The following is a 14,395-nucleotide window of genomic DNA, read 5'->3' on the forward strand; positions in this document are numbered from 1 at the left end:
TTTGCGGGAGGTTTCATCATCGGAATGATCATCGGTATGCTCAAGTGGTTGTTTCTTGTTTAGTACATTTAACTCTCGGGCAGATGAATCACAATTGAGGCGTGTTGCAATGGGTGGAAAATCACTACCATCAACAGCTGTAGTGTCAGAACTAGGCACAGGATCCGAACCCTCGCCCCTTTTTCTCTGTTTTGGTTTTAGGGCGCAAAACTGCTATGGTTATTAGCGCCCGGTCTTTGACTTAGGAAAAGGTAAAAAACGAAAATGGAAACCAGCAGCAATGGGAACGAAACTCAAAAAATTGGAGAAACTAAAAGCAGAAGGAATGCTTAAACTACTACAGAAAGGGGTTGGTTGTCCCCAAAAAGAGCTTCAAATGACTGACGTCATCTCACTGGCACTAATAAACTTGAGAACGCGATCGGCTGAGAGCGTGTCATCTGCTAAAATGGACGATATTTCAGGCGACAGCTGTAGACGGGCGCGTAACGGAGTAAAATAATGGCACTCAATTAAAAGGTGTCTTACCGTCCACAGCTGAGAGCAGTGGGGACAGAGTGGGGGAGGATCGCCGCTTAAAAGATGTCGATGGCTAAAAAGACACTGCCCTATCCGGAGTCTAGTTAAAATTACCTCCTCCCGACGACGCGTTCGGGAGGAAGAGGTCCAAACAAAGGGAAGAGATTTCACGTCCCGCAATTTCTGATGGGGAAGTGTCGACCAATGTGCATGCCATAAAAGAACAACATGACGACATAAAACACTCCGTAGATCGGCGAAGGGATTCGTGCGAATAGCTGGCTGAAGAAGAGAGACTGCAGCCTTGGCCGCTATATCGGCCGCCTCATTTCCACAGATACCAACGTGTCCTGGGATCCAGAGGAACGCCACCGAGACGCCCACCAAGTGGAGCAATCGTAGGCAGTCCTGAATCCGGTGGACCAGAGGGTGGACAGGGTAGAGAGCTTGGAGACTGAGGAGAGCGCTGAGAGAATCTGAACAGATAACATACTGTATCCGCTGATGGCGACGGATGTATTGGACAGCCTGGAAAACAGCGTAAAGCTCCGCAGTATAAACCGAACACTGGTCGGGAAGCCGAAATCGATTTGGGGTGTCGCCAACAATATAGGCACACCCTACACCAAACTATGTTTTTGAGCCATCAGTGTAAATAAATGTGGCATCCATTTTTTGTGCGCATAGAGCAGAAAATGCTCGACGATAAACAAGTGAAGGGGTACCATCCTTGGGAAACTGACAAAGATGACGGAGCAGGCAGATCCGGGGACGGAGCCAAGGCGGTGCTGTACCCCAAGTTGTCAAGAAGGTTTTATGAAAGCGGAAGGAACGGGAATGGAGCAGTTGACGGAAACGGACTCCCGGTGGTAGTGGGGAGGAGGGGCGGCCTGCATACCCTACATCAAAGGAGGCGTCGAAAAAAAATGTCATGGGCCGGATTAGCAGGCATGGAAGACAGATGGCTAGCATAACGACTCAGAAGGACTGCTCGCCGATTGGACAGCGGAGGTTCAGCAGTCTCAGCATAAAGGCTTTCCACAGGGCTGGTGTAAAAAGCTCCAGACACTAAACGTAATCCACGGTGGTGGATAGAGTCGAGACGCCGAAGAACAGACGGCAGAGCAGAGGAGTAAACTATGCTTCCATAGTACAATTTCGAGCATACTAAGGCGCGATAGAGGCGGAGAAGGACCACTCGGTCCGCTCCCCAAGACGTACCATTCAAGACACGGAGGGTGTTGAGGGATCGCAGTCAGCGAGCCGAAAGATAGGAAACGTGGGAGGACCAGCACAGTTTTCTGTCAAACATGAGACCCAATAATTTAGCGACGTCCGAAAACCGAAGGTTGACAGATCCTAGATGTAAGGGAAGTGGAAGAAACTCCGTACGACGACAAAAATTAACACAAACGGTCTTACTGGGAGAAAAGCGGAGGCCTGATTCGATGCTCCAAGAGTGGAGGCGATCGAGACAGCCTTGAAGACTTCGTCCAATAAGGCTGGTCCGTTGAGAGCTGTAGTAGATCGCAAAATCGTCCACAAAGAGGGAGCCCGAGACATCAAGAAGGAGACAATCTACAATTGGATTTATGGCAATGGCAAACAGTACAACACTTAGCACGGAGACCTGGGATACCCTGTTTTCTTGGGAGAAAGTACGGGAGAGAGTAGTGTTCACCCGCACCCTAAATGTGCGCTCTGCCATAAATTCGCGAAGAAAAAGGGACAACCGACAGCAAAAGCCACAAGAGAACAGTGTGCGGAGGTTGCCTGTCCTGTAACAGATATTGTATGCTTTCTCCAGATCAAATATATTGCTACCGTTTGGAGTTTCCTTTAGAAAATTGTTCGTGATATTAGTGATAAGTGGAGAGGGCAACAAGATGATCAACGGCAGAACGATGCTTTCGGTACCCGCACTGGGCAGGTGTTAAAAGACTGCGGGATTCCAGCCACCACGTTAAACGGTAATTCCAGCCAACAGGCTAAACGGCAATTCACCATACGATCCAAAACCTTACACATACTGCTCAAGAGAGAAATAGGGTGATAGCTAGAGGGGAGATGTTCGTCCTTTCCAGGTTTCGGAACAGGAACGACGATAGCTTCCCGCCATCTTCTGGAAAAAGTACTGTGGATCCAAATTCGATTATAAGGGCAAAGGAGGTAACGCAGACTACGGTATGACAAATGCAGCAACATTTGGACGTGGACACCATCCGGGCCTGGGGCGGAAGAGCGAGAAGAAGAGAGAGCATGTTGGAGTTCCCGCATGGAGAAAACAATATTGTAGCTTTCGCGATTTTGAGAGGAGAAAGCAAGAGGTCGCACTTCCGCTGCACGTTTCTTCGGGAGAAACGCTGGCGGGTAATTTTAAGAGCTCTAAATCTCAGCAAAGTTTTGACCCAGTGAGTTAGAAATTGCGACGGGGTCCACTAACGTATCATGCGCGACAGTGAGCCCAGAGACCGGGGAGAAACTAGGCGCGCCTGATAACCGTCGAATCCGACTCCAAACTTCCGAGGAGGGAGTGAACGTGTTAAATGAGCTGGTAAAGAAGTTCCAGCTTGCCTTCTTGCTATCGCGGATGACGCGACGGCACCGCGCACGGAACTGCTTATAGTGGATACAGTTGGCCAATGTAGGATGGTGTCTGAAAACGCGAAGAGCACGTCGCCGCTCACGTATTGCGTCACGGCATGCCTCATTCCACCAAGGAACGGGGGGGCGCCGGGACAATTCGGAGGTGCGAGGTATTGAACTTTCCGCAGCTGTAAGAATAACGTCTGTAATATGAGTGACCTCATCGTCGATGCTAGGAAAGTGACGGTCATCGAATGTCGCTAGAGACGAAAAAACAATTGGCTTGGAAAAACTTCCAGCGTCTCGGGCGCATATATGGCAGTTGTGGCTGCAATCGAAGGACACATGGAACGTGGTCACTTGAGTGTGTATCAGCAAGGGCGAAACCATTCGCAGCGCCGACCTAGCGGAACAGTACCGACCGAAAGGAATTTGTCGTGGAGGCAGACAAAAATGTAGGGTCCACTGTGTTGAGGCAAACAAGATCCGCTTGGTGGAAGACGTCTAGCAATAGTGAGCCACGCGGGCAAGGATGTGGAGATCCCCAAAGCGGGTGGTGGGCATTGAAGTCCCCAACCAGCAAATGGGGGGGGGTGGAAGCTGACCAAGAAGATGAAGGAGATGAAGGAGATCAGCTCGTGCCATTGGTGTGGACGATGGAATGTATACAGTACAAAGAGAAAAGGTATATCCAGAAAGGGAAAGACGGACAGCGACAGCTTGGAAGGAAGTGCTTAAGTGGATTGGGTGATAATGGAGAGTATTATGGAGAAGAATCGTGAGTCCTCCATGTGCTGGAGTGCCTTTAACAAGTCGTGTGAAGTTAGCACCCCTTTTTCGAGAAACATACATTTTTTTCAGAGTTCTTGATAGATATGGCATAGGTCTAGAGTTCTTTGTACAAAATTTCAATAGTTCTGCAGAATTTAGCGAAGAAAACAACAATATTCGAAAAAATTTTCGTATCGAAAACGTTCTTTGGCTATTTCCGCAAAATGTAAATAAGTACAAGAGTTCTGAGCACAGTTCTGAACAGAGCACCTAGAGTTCTTTCGAAAATCCAAGTAACGTTTTTTTGTGCAGCTAATAGTTTACGAGATAATTGCATTTTAATGAGAAAATCTTTTCACTTACTGTGAAGTTGGCACCCTTTTTTTCAGAAAGATATATTTTTTCAGAGTTCTTGATAGATATGGAATAGTTCTAGAGTTCTTTGTACAAAATTTCAATAGTTCTGCAGAATTTAGCGACGAAAACAATATTCGAAAAAAATTTCGTATCGAAGACATTCTTCGTCAATTTTCGCAAATTGTAAATAAGTACAACAGTTCTGAGCACAGTTCTGAACAGAACTCCAAGAGTTCTATCGAAAACCCTATTAACATTTTTTTGTGCAGCTAATAGTTTACGAGATAATTGCAATTTAAGGAGAAAATCTTTTCACTTACTGTGAAGTTGGCACCCTTTTTTTCACAAATGTATACTTTTTTCAGATTTCTTGATAGATATGCCATAGTTCTAGAGTTCTTTGTACAAAATTTCAATAGTTCTGCAGAATTTAGGGAAGAAAACAACAATACTCGAAAAAATTTTTCTATCGAAATCATTTTTTGTCAATTTTCGCAAAAATTAAACTGGTACAACAGTTCTGAGGACAGTTCTGAACAGAACCCCAAGAGCTCTATCGAAAATCCTAATAACATTTTTCTATGGCGATAATAGTTTGTGATAAATTGATTTAATGTGGGACACACTTTCTCTACAGAAAATATAAATATATTCGTACAACAGTTCTGATGACAGTTCTGGACACCACGTGAAGAGTTCTATCGAAATTCCTAGTAGAATTTTTTAGTGCAGGTAATAGTTTAAGATGTAATCGCAACTTAATTAAGAACCCCATAAGAGCTCCTACTGTGAAGCTGGCACCCTTTTTTTCAGAAATATATATTTTTTTCAGAGTTCTTGATAGATAAGTCATAGTTATAGAGTTCTCGGTACAAAATTTCAATAGTTATGCAGAATTTAGCGAAGAAAACAACATTGTATAACAAAGCTGAATCAGGAACCCTTTCCTTTTGATACAATTCTTCCTGTTGCCACAATAAATCACTTGTGCATAGATTCCAACTGTACTGATCATTACAAAAATACAACCATTGACCAGCGGCGCACTTTTCTTGCAGCGTTGTACAAAGCATTCGGCTTATCAGCTGTGAAAATACCACACTTAACGCTATTTTAAAATGTACGGTGGATGGCTTCCGTTTATCTACAATGTCAGCATCTATCGAATTATCTTCATGCAAACGTGATGCCTGGATCACTCACTTCCCTTTTAGGTACGGAGGAAACTAGAGTTCAGTCTTGTGGAAGTCAAAAAAGGAAATGTGGGCAGCCCTTCTTTTACTGATAGCAAACTCTAGAGAAATCTCCACACGTGTTTTTCTTCATCATGCCAACAAAAGAAAAACTCTCCCTTCATAGCTCTATTATCATTCCAGTACTAGTAAACCAGTTGTCCGCTTTCACATTTCGACCTGACTGATATATAGGTTTACACAGTCACAGAACAACATCAAATTGTTTATTGCTCAGTTGGTAAATCCTTCTGGTTGCAACACAGCGTATATTTCCAAACTGTACAGGTAAAATACTTAAGAATCCACACTTAAGAATCCATACTCGTTTGTTTTGATTGATACATATTGGCGAAAACTGTACCTTCCACAGAATCCTTCCAGCTGCTTGCCTACTGTAACACTTTCTCCAAGGGTGTAAGATTTGTGGTAGTTGCGTACAAACACAGTAAATATTTCCCGAATAGCTGTTAGCTTGTCTAATTGTCTCCTTTCATCACGAATAGCGCGACTGTAAAATCTAAGTCTCTCCAGAATAAATTTGAAACGTTTTATGTTCGTTTGCGAGGTGAAATTTTTCAATGCCATCACCATCAGTTCCACACAGATCTTCCAGGCTTTATCTGTTACTTTTGTTAACAACAATTAAAAACAAGAGACTGATGAAGGCTTTCAATTCAATATCATCTATTGATTTTACCCCTCTCTCACGCTGAAATGAGGCTTTGATGCTCTCAAAATTCTGATTGGAATACAAAACTACAATAGACAAATATCGTTATCTATGAGGTAATTACAGCATCACAAATGCTGCTTTGGCTGCACCTATTGGTACAGGTAAATTTCGAATAATATTATGCTCTGCGAACAATATGCTTCGAATTTCTTCAACATTATCTAGTACTTCCCACTTAAAATAATAAAATTCCTATAAAATAACGCAACCAGGCGCAGTGTATTAATCTGATATTTGACGTTCAGACAGCGGACACTGACTATTAAACAGTTCAAACAGAATTTAAGTGCAGTTTACATTCTGGATTAGCTTTGTACTACTTACTACGTTGATAAACAAATAAACTAATCGCTGAAATGAAATACGAAAGGGCACAGTGGATAAAAACGAGCAATCGGCTCATATCTCATCAAGAGAGCATTAGCGTCGATACTGAATCATACATACAACAATGAAAGGCACACATGAAGTGTATATTTTTAGAATCAGGAAGAACCAGATGAATTTTATCACGTAAAACAGTAATTCTTTTGAGCTCTCATGACATCCAGGACCCACTAACAGCTAAAAATATGCCCAGGACCCTCATGGGTGAATGTTATGTTGCAACATCACCAGCCGCTAGGATACATAAAAACATGTGCCGTGTGTAACGAATAAATTTGAAATTGATGTCGTTAATATTGTTGCAAACATTTGTTTTAGTTAGAAAGGAAGTGTGGAAGTTTGATGAGTTACACTACAGTGAGAGTTAAAAGTCTTTACAATGTATAGAAATGTAAGTATATTTACTGAATATATCGTACAAACGAACTAAGTAGTATGTTTAAATCCTAATTCAATACATGACTGATAGAGGTGTTATAATGTTGAGGGGATACAGTATTAAAGTTAATAAGAAGTTCGAAATTTGTAAATAAGAACCTCGTTTATTTGGTCCTCAATAATCCGGATTTCCGGTTTATCCGGATTCATATTTTGTGTCCCTTGGTATTTTTCTCTTTTTTTCTTATAACACGAAGATGTGTAGTCGGTGAGGTACATAGGCTGCTTATCACCAGGCCGGTAATTGAGTCTAGTACTGAGTGATAAGGAACTCGGAGTGTGTGAATGACATTGTTTCTCAAGTATTGTACATTAATATAACGGTGTATTGATGCCCATCAAGGAAGTTGCATAGTAACCATGCCAACAGCACTCCACCACAGCTCACTGTACCTCTGGTGCGATTCTCGACAGGTGTGACACCATCTGGTTAGTGGCGCGTGTGAACGTATCTGCTCTCTCAGCCATCTGTTTGTTTTGCACTGACGACCCTTCTCTCCTTGAATCATCTAAGCGTGCACATCCCACGCTTCCACCTACAGTTACTACAGTCAGTCTTAAGAAGGTGTACTGGCATTTGTATAGTGCTGAACATTTAGACTTTTTGTATTTAGTAGAATATACATCCGGTTTTCGATTTTCGGTTTTCCAAAATAAAAGTGAGAATTTACGATCGTACTCATAGCTGTACTTCCAGCAGTACTTCATCTCCTGCGTTCCCAATTTCGTAGAAGTTGTCCTACGAAAATTGCAGAAGAAGCACTCCTGGACGAAAGGATATTGTGACGATATTCTTTGGTCACAGCCTGGGGTTAGAGACCCGGTCCGGCACACAGTTTTTATCTGCCAGTAAGTTTCACATCGGCGCACACCCACTGCAGAGTGAACACACAATCTATTTCATAATCTACTGGCACCATAAAAATGTTATGAGGGTTTTTAAAAGAACTCTTTCGGTGCTATCCAGAAAGGGGTTGTGCCAATTTATTATAATGTAGACCAAGTGGGTCTCTCGAAAATGCTATTATCTCATTAACTGTTATCCCCACAAAAAATGTTATTACAGTTGTCGGTAGAACTCTTAGGGTCGTATTAAGAAATGCCGTCAGATTTTTGTACGAACTTATTACTTTTACATGACAAAAGTGAGTCCCACATTAACTATCTCATATAATGTCATCGTCACAAATAATGTTATTATAGTTTTTGGTAGAACTCTGTGGGTGATATTCAGAACTGTCATCAGAACTATTCTACGAATTTTGCTATATTAGATAAAGTGAGTATCAGATTAAAACAATTATTGTATAAACTATTATCGCCACAAAAATGTTCTTATCATTTTCAATGCAACTCTTCCGGTGCTATCCAGAACTGCCAACAGAACTGTTATACAAATTTATTTTTTCCAAACTGACAAATAATTTTTTACCATACCAAAATTTTGCCGTGTTATTGTTTTCTTCCCGAAATTCTGTAGAATTATTCGTGTTTTGAGCAGGGAAATCTAGAACTATTGCATATATATCAAGAACTGTGAAAAAAATTTATATTTATCGTAAAAGGGGTTCAAACTTCACGGGAAATGCTCATAAGCATTCCTTAATAATGGCAGTTACTACGTAAACAATTACCTGCACAGAATATGTTACTAGTTTTTTCGATAGAACTCTTACAATGCTATCCAGAGCTGGCATCAGAGCATACGAACAGACATAATTTTTTTTTTGAGTAAGAGTACCCCACAATTAATCAATTACCATACAAACTATTACAAACTATTACAACCACAAAAAATGTTATTATGATTATAGATAGAAGTCTTGACGTGTTAACCAGAACTGTTCATCAAAACTGTTGAACGAATTTACTTTTTCTGTGGAGAAAGTGGGTCTAACATCAAAGCAGTTACCGTATAAACTATCATCGCCACAAAAAGATGTTATTAGGATTTTCGATAGAGCTCTTGGTGTTCTGTTCAGAACTGTTGTACGAATTTACTTTTTGCGAAAATTGACAAAGAATGTATTCGATACGAAAAATTTTTCGAGTATTGTTGTTTTTTTCGCTAAATTATGCAGGACTATTCAAATTTTGTACAAATAACTCTAGAACTATGACATTTCTATCAAGAACTCTGAAAATATATATATATTTCTGAAGAAAAGGATTCCAACTTCACAGTAAGTGAAGAGGTTCCCTAATTAAATTGCAATTATATCGTAACGTGTTAGCTGCACAAAAAATTGTAATTATGATATTCTATAGAACTATTGGGGTTCTGTTCAGAACTGCCCTCAGAACTGTTGTCCGAATTTACTTTTTGCGAAAATTAATAACGAATGTTTGCTATACGAAATTTTTTTCGAGTATTGTTGTTTTCTTCCCTAAATTCTGCAGAACTATTGAAATTTTGCACAAAGAACTCTAGAACTATGCCATATCTATCAAGAACTCTCAAAAAAATATATATTTCTAACAAAAAAGGGTGCCAACTTCACAGTAAGTGAAAAGATTTTCTCATTAAAATGCAATTATCTCGTAAACTATTAGCTGCACAAAAAAATGTTACTTGGATTTTCGATAGAACTCTTGGAGTTCTGTTCAGAACTGTGCTCAGAACTGTTGTACTTATTTACAATTTGCGAAAATTGGCGAAGAATGTTTTCAATACGAAAATTTTTTCGAATATTGTTTTCGTCGCTAAATTCTGTAGAACTATTGAAATTTTGTGCAAAGAACTCTAGAACTATGGCATATCTATCAAGAAATCTGAAAAAAGTATACATTTGTGAAAAAAAGGGTGCCAGCTTCACAGTAGGAGCTCTTATGGAATTCTTAATTAAGTTTCAATTACCTCTTAAACTATTAGCTGCACAAAAAAATGTTACTTGGATTTTCGATAGAACTCTTGGAGCTCTATTCAGAACTGTGCTCAGAACTGTTGTACTTATTTACATTTTGCGGAAATTGCCAAAGAACGTTTTCGATATGAAAATTTTTTCGAATATTGTTGTTTTCTTCGCTAAATTCTGCAGAACTATTGAAATTTTGTACAAAGAACTCTAGAACTATGCCATATCTATCAAGAACTCTGAAAAAAATGTATATTTCTCGAAAAAAGGGGTGCTAACTTCACACGACTCCTTTAACAGCGGGGAGATGAAATCGGACTGACTGAAAATGCGCGGAAACAAAGCGGTCGAGCGGGCGCAGCTTTGATTCCTGAAGACAGAAGATGACCGGCGAGTAGGATCGTAAGAGGATCGTCAATTCATCCCGATTGGCTCGAATGCCGCGGATATTCCAATGGATAATGGACATAGGGTGGACAGAAAATGGAAGAATGTGACCAAGGTTGCCGTCAACTCAACGACTGCTCAGAGCTTGCCACCGACAGCGTGGAACGGCACTCAGCCGAAGGCAGGAGCAGCTCCTGCCACCAGCGATCGGCCAGTTGATCGGCCGCCGGCAGTGCGCCTCGGCGACACAGAAGACGGCCGAAGGCTGTTACCGCCAGGTGGTGCGGTAGATGAGACACGCCGTGGCGGAGAAGGAGAGGAACTGGGTTTCTTATTAGCCTTCTTGGAAACATGATGTTTAGATGAAGGAGGAACCGATGGTTGTGAATTTGGGGCACGTAAAAAATCTTAACGAGTATGCTCTTTTTTGGAAGTCCGGGTGTCTGACTTTTGAGATCGAGATTTAGCAGAACCCGATGACGGGTGAGCCATAGAGTCAGCAGCAGCCAGTCGCGGTGGTCTAGCGGTTCTAGGCGCGCAGTCCGGAACCGCGCGACTGCTACGGTCGCAGGTTCGAATCCTGCCTCGGGCATGGATGTGTGTGATGTCCTTAGGTTAGTTAGGTTTAAGTAGTTCTAAGTTCTAGGGGACTGATGACCTCAGAAGTTCAGTCCCATAGTGCTCAGAGCCATTTGAACCATAGAGTGAGCAGGCGAAAGTGGGGAGGTTGAACGGGCGATCTTTGCGCTGGCCGATCTGACGACAGTGTCACTAAAGGTGAGATCACAAGTCTGCGTGGCCACCTCCTTTGTTGGCCGAGGAGAGGCAAGGACAGTGCTGTATTTTCCTGTCTGAGGCACAGTAGGCTTTCGACTGGCGAATAATTTTCGTGCAGCAAAAGTCGACACCTTTTCCTTCACTCTGATTTCCTGAATGAGCTTTTCATCTTTAAAAATGGGGCAATCTCGAGAGGAAGCGGCGTGGTCACCCATACAGTTGATGCAACGAGGGGATAGAGGTGGACAAGCACCCTCATGGGCATCCTTGCTACACGTAACACATTTGGTCGGGTAGGAACAGGACTGGCTGGTATGATTGAACCGCTGGCACTGATAGCAATGCGTAGGGTTTGGGACGTAGGGGCGAACGGATATTATCTCATAGCCCGCTTTTATTTCCGATGGGAGTTGAACTCTGTCAGATGTCAAGAAGACAGTACGGGTTGGAACGATGTTTGTGTCAACCCTTTTCATGACTATGAACAGGGGTTCGTGTCAACCCTTTTATGACTAAGAATAGCCGTTACGCCCTGGTCAGACATGTAGTGTTGAATTTCCTCGTCAGACAATCCGTCGAGGGGGCGTGTATAAAAGACTCCACATGAGCAATTTAAAGTGCGGTGCGCTTCCACCTGGACTGGGAAGGTGTGGAGCAGTGAAGTACACAGCAATTTTTGTGCCTGGAGGGCACTGACTGTTTCTAACAACAAGGTGCCATTCCGTAATCTGGAACAAGACTTTACAGGACCTGCAATTACGTCGACACCTTTCTGAATAATGAAAGGGTTGACCGTGGAGAAGTCGTGACCTTCGTCAGACCGAGAGACAACAAGGAACCGTGGCAACGATGGAAGAACTGCCTGTGGCTGAGACTCAGTGAACTTACGCTTGTAAGTAGACACAGTGGAAGCTGAGGAAACCATTGCGGAAGAATCCCCCATAATTACCGGCGTCTCCGATGGCGCACTCCTCCCTTGTGGGGGCCCTCTCTGAGGGCATTCCCCTCTTTGGTGATTGTTCACACCTCACGTCACACCTCCCGAGAAACGGACGGAGGGACCAATCGGCACTTCTCCCTGGGCCTGGCCGTTACCAGGGGGTACGTAAGTGTCCTACCTGTCTACCCGGGGCGGGGAATTACGAGTTACCCCGTCACTGGCTACACATGAAAATGCGTGGGTCGCCCTTCAGACACGCACGGGGAGGAAGAAACAGAAAGGGAAAAACAAAGAAAGGGGAAGGAAAGAAGGGAGGTCTCAAACGCCGCAATGGAGAAAAGGGTAAAGAGAAGAGGTAAGGAAAAGAGAAGGACAAAGGAAGGATGAGAACATGGAAGCAGAGAAAGCGAAGAATGTGTTACATTTTCGAGCGTCCGTCTCCGGACGTAGGCACAAAACATACTCCCATAGGGGGAGAAAGGGAAGGAAAGAGCCAGAGGTGAGGGAGAGGGGACGAAGATGAGGGATAGGGAAGGATGCGGAAAAGGATGATATGTAGGCTGGAAAGGAAGGAGAGCCACATTAGCTCAGGGTCCTGTGCTCGCTACTCACGTATCCACAAAAGAGTTGTGGACCCCGGGGGGGTGGGGGGGCGAACCCTCGCCCTGTTGGGCTGTGTTATCAGTTGCCAAAACTTCGCTCAAAGTCATCTTGCAGTGTTGGACTAAATTAATTTTCAGTACAAAAACACGACAGGCACAGTCCTGCCTTAAATGACCCAATTCGTTGCAAATGTGGCACGATGGAGTTTGACCAGGGTAAATTACGTGTGCTTTATGCCCGTCAACAGTTATATGAGACGGGATAATCGTCTTCACTTCCATCTCTACCGAACGAATCCCATTGAAGCTCTGAATTTTTAATTTGTTTTGACCATCGTTCGTTAACTATAACCTTAACCTCAACATATTTAGAGAGGGCATCCTTGATTTTATTATTATCTATCTCAATTGGTAAATTTAACACTTGCACAGATCTATGAACAGCATCAGCTCTCCTGATAGCCACTTTACTTTTAGTGCCGTCTTTATGCAAAAATTCTACATGATCCCCGAATTTTCAAATAATTTTATCTACAGAAACGGGGCTAAAAGATTTCACGAAAGCACAGTATTTGTGTCTCTATCGAGCTGAGTGGTATACACCATATGAGAATTAATGCCAAGTATCTGAACAAGCCGATCATGAATTTCGAGAGCAGTCGGCTGAACTCGTCGGGTTTCTTTGGCGATAGCAAAAACCAGCGTATTCTTCCCAACAGTCGTAGCCATGGTGTGCAGTAATCAGACGGAGATTTAGGTAATTACCGAAAACTCCACAAACGATGAATAATATTCGGTTTAAAACACAAGAACAACACAGTAGGCAAAAAAAAAAAAAAAAAAAAAAAAAAAAAAAAAAAAAAAAAAAAAAAAAAAAAAAAAAAAAACACTCTTCACACACGAAGAAAATCACAAAAAAGACAAAGATAGCGAAACGCAAATGTAAATGTAGGCGAAAGCATTGACTAAACGCAGCAAACGGTGGCACGCCCGTACGCTTAGGCAACTAGAGGCAGAATGACCACCGAGTTACACCCCCGCCAGAGCAAGTACATCTGGGACGAGTCTCTTGTGGATCCTACCGTCATTATTTCTTAGGTTTGAAAGGTACAGTGAGTGTTCGAGGAACCTATTCATGGTAACACCTAAGCAGTATCGACTCTGTGGCGCAACGGTAGCGCGTCTGACTCCAGATCAGAAGGTTGCGTGTTCAAATCACGTCGGGGTCACTATGAAATTTTCGTTTACCAAAGCCATAGGCGAGTATGTCAGTTTAATCAGATACCAAACGATTACAGAGAACGTCAATTGAATCAGATTCCAAACGATTACAGAGAACGGACGAACAGTACCTGCTTGAAAAAGGCTACTTGTGCAATTTTCGCATTCTGACAATGTGCAGGCGCCGACGACTCGCACTTTCTCCAGACGCGAAGGGTAAGTCGCTCGCTAGCAGCGGTTATTCAAAAATGGTTCAAATGGCTCTGAGCACTATGGGACTTAACATCTCAGGTGATGAGTCCCCTAGAACTTACAACTACTTTAACCTTAATAACCTAAGGACATCACACACATCCATGCCCGAGGCAGGAATCGAACCTGCGATCGTAGCGGTCGCGCGGTTCCAGACTGAAGCGCCTAGAACCGCTCGGCCACAGGAGGCCGGCAGCGGTTATTCTTGCGTGTGCGGAATGACTGAGAATTCATTGATGGCACAAACTATGAGAAAAGATACTTTGAAGTTAACATCCGATAATACATTTGCACGACCGAGCACTTTCGAAATCGAGGATTTCCTCGAAGATGTG

General features: G+C 42.8%; 1 non-coding gene across 1 annotated transcript; it reads left to right on the forward strand.

The window, feature by feature from the left end:
• Positions 1–13,744: 13,744 nt before the first annotated feature.
• Trnaw-cca lies at positions 13,745–13,816 on the forward strand. Its single transcript has one exon. It is a non-coding gene; the product is annotated as a tRNA-Trp (tRNA).
• Positions 13,817–14,395: the final 579 nt, after the last annotated feature.

This window comes from Schistocerca americana, chromosome 3 (genome assembly GCF_021461395.2).
Source record: "Schistocerca americana isolate TAMUIC-IGC-003095 chromosome 3, iqSchAmer2.1, whole genome shotgun sequence".
In the NCBI taxonomy this organism is placed as follows: Eukaryota; Metazoa; Arthropoda; class Insecta; order Orthoptera; family Acrididae; genus Schistocerca; species Schistocerca americana.